Below are 3620 nucleotides of genomic sequence, written 5' to 3'. Positions count from 1 at the left end.
CTTTCCTTCTCCCTCTCCCTCTCTTTCCTTCACTCCTACTCCGAATAGGAAAGGGAATCCTACTAGCTAGGACTTGGGAGTCCTAGTAGGACTCCCTATGCTTGGCGCGCCCCCTAGGCCAGCCACCTCCTCCCTCCCTCCTTTATATACGGGGGAGGGGAGCACCCCAAAGGCACTCAAGATTTGTCTTAGCCGTGTGCGGTGCCCCCCTCCACAATTACACACCTCGGTCACATCGTCGTAGTGCTTAGGCGAAGCCCTGCACCGATAACTTCATCATCACCGTCACCACGCCGTCGTGCAAACGGAACTCTCCCTCAGCCTCAACTGGATCAAGAGCTCGAGGGACGTCATCGAGCTGAACGTGTGCAGATCGCGGAGGTGCCGTGCGTTTGGTACTTGATCGGTTGGATCGTGAATACGTTCGACTACATCAACCGCGTTACTAAACGCTTCCGCTTCCGGTCTACGAGGGTATGTGGACACACTCTCTCGCTCGTTGCTATGCATCACCTAGATAGATCTTGCGTGTTCGTAGGATTTTTTTTGAAATTACTGTGTTCCCCAACATGATCTATTTGACACATAAATGGGTATAGATGACTAACCAGCTGCCCGTCGTCGTCGGAGTCGTCGCCGGAGTGGTCGTCGGAGTCGTCGCCGGAGTGGTCGTCGGAGTCGGTGTGGAACTCCGCCTCCGGCTGTGGAAGCTCGACGACGTCACGGTGCAGCGATAAATCGCCGGCGGTGACGGCAACCTCTGTCTCCATCTCCACGCCGTGCTTCGGTGCTTTAGCAGCCCCGACGTTGCCACTCCCTCCGATGGGGCGCTTCAGCGGCATCCTCATACACTGACGGCTTTGAGGACTGAGAGCGGCGTCGAGGATACAAGCGGAGAGAGAGGATTGTGTGTGTGTGGCGAGGATGGGGGGTGCGGCCGCTCGGGCGCACCATTAATATGGAGTAGTGGGAGTTATGGAGAGAGGCGGGCGGCGGTCAAACCAATGGCTCGCCTCCCGGTGAGCCTGCGCACCGGACTACTGGCATGCCTACCAAAGTTTCACACAGCTACTCGCATGCCTCCCGATGACACTGCGCAGCGAGCACGCCTCCGTCAATTCACACACCTGCACGGACACCTCCCCGTCTGCCTGCGCAGCTGACTGCTCGCATGTGTCCCGTCAACTCACGCCTGCTCGCACGGCACACGGGTCGCGCGGCGGCACGTATATTGTTTTTCTATTCGGATGATTAATGGTGCCGATTTATTGCTTAACCGAAGCATGGCACGTATCCATTGTTGGTCTAACGCTCACGGTTCGAATAAATAATCTTTTTGGGATATTGGTTCCCAATTATTAATAATCTCCCGTCTGTAATTAGATAAAGATTATATCAAAACTGGTCTCAAATTTGACAAAAAAAGTACAATGCCACTTTGTATTGGTGTCCATATGACAACACGATAAGTTTCATGAACTTCAAATAAGTTTTGGGTGTACTAGAATTTAAAAATCAAGATTCTCAATGTTTGAAATTTGTTGCACGCGGAGTAAACATGCACCCAGTGAGACACATGTGTTTTTGCAATCCATTTAGGTGCACTGTCACGTGTGCATGTAGCTCAAATTTTATTTTTGCACATTATACCCGGAGAAAATCAATCAATTAATGTACTAAAACGTCTTAATGATCTCTGTGATTTTTTTTGAAATTAAAACGTCCCTCCTTTGGTAACATATATGTTCACCGCGGGATAATTAATTTAACATGCATCGTAGTTGCAGTGGATTCGCGGTGTGTGTGTGTGGGTGTGTGCGTCTGGGGGTGGCGGGTGGCTCGCAGTACACTACGAGTTGTGAGCCACCGTGTGGGTTGGCCGTTTTGTTAGGCAGGCCGATGCCACATCAGAGTCGTGAAAATGTTATTTAAAACATTACACAACCCTTTCATACATACATGTTTTGGCCACATGCAGTCGATGGTTGTCCTACATGACACTCGATACTCGCGTGTGACGCTTTCTGTGTGCCCGCGAGGTCGTCGTCCATCACTTTGACGAACAACCGGCAGTGATGTTAATTTGACTAGCAAGGTAGAATCTTTTCTGTTTGTGTTATGGTGGTATATAGTACGCGTCGGAGAGGTGGGAGGGGACTAGCATATATACTATACGTACGCATCCTTGAACAAGTACACCTCACTCAGTGTCGGGACTTTTTGGTTTCTGAGGCACGTGCCACATCAAAATTGTGAAATTGGCTATTCAAACATCACACAACACCTTTTCGGGCCACATGCATATCCTAGCTAGGACACTCACGTGTGACGCTTCCATCTGTGGGCCCACGAGGCCATCGTCGATGCATGCATGCATCACTTACCTACATTGGGAGAGGTTAATTAATTTCACCATCGATGAGGATTCTTTTGGGTTGTACATATATTACGGTAGGAGCATGTAGTATGAGGTGAAGAGGGGGAAGGGGACCATCATATGTAGTACGCTTGATGAACCTCGCTCTGTGTGGGTGCATGGTTTACGGTTTTTGAGGCATGTGGCACATCAAAGTTGTGCATTTTGGGTATTCAGCATATATATGTTTGGCCCACATGCAAAGCGGTGGTGGTTGTCCTCTCGCACCCACTTAAGCGGTTATCAGCGATATCGATGCTTTCCATCTATGGGCCCACTTGGTCCATCACTACTTTTTGCCTGACAACAAGAGAGGTTAATTTGACTTAGGAGGGGATTATTATTTTTGCTCTGGGATGACATGCATGATACAGTTTGAGCACACACACATGCATGTGTACGCATGAATCCCTCCCATCGAGTCGAAGTGGCTAGTACAACGACACATCATGAACCGATCTCGCTCTGTGTGGGGAGCTAGTGTACGATTTTTGACGCACGCGCCACATCAATGTTGTGTATTCAAACATGCATGCACGCATCACCTCCATACATATGCATGTAGTGGTTGCCTTCGAACGGTACACTCCCTCGCGTGGTTATCGGCGACAAGCCTATATATTCGTGGGCCCGCGTGGACATCCATGATCACCTTGACCAACAACAAGATAGGTTACCATGGCGGATTCTTCATTTGGTTCGTGTTATTGTAGTATAGGTCATGGTGAGATTCAGACCTTAAGTTTGAGCGCATATACTATGCACGCATGCATGCATGAATCCCCGTCGTTGTCTTGAAGTGTGGTGTAACATACATATGCATCGTCAACCTAAACCTCACTTAGTGTGGGGATTTCTAGTTCGAAATCATGGTGCCACATCAAAGTTGTTCCATTGTTACTCAAAAACACACCTCTCCTACATATGTTTGGGCCACACGCATGCAGTGGTTGTCTTCGGGGACTAGCTACTTGCGTGATTATTGGCGAGCTAGCCCATCTCCGGGGTTGCATGGACGGCCATCACTTTGACCAACAACAAGAGAGAGGTTGTACGACCAAGGTGGATTATTCTTGGTCCGTTTTACGATCCATCTTGGTGAGATATGCCTCTCTGGCCCGCCGACTGAAAGTGTGTGTGTGGGGGGGGTTGCTACTTCGCACTGTGCTAGGTGAACCTCGGTTGGGGGGGCATGCATTCATAG

This window comes from Triticum aestivum, chromosome 1D (genome assembly GCF_018294505.1).
Source record: "Triticum aestivum cultivar Chinese Spring chromosome 1D, IWGSC CS RefSeq v2.1, whole genome shotgun sequence".
Lineage (NCBI taxonomy): Eukaryota > Viridiplantae > Streptophyta > Magnoliopsida > Poales > Poaceae > Triticum > Triticum aestivum.
Note: the sequence above shows the minus strand (reverse complement) of the source record.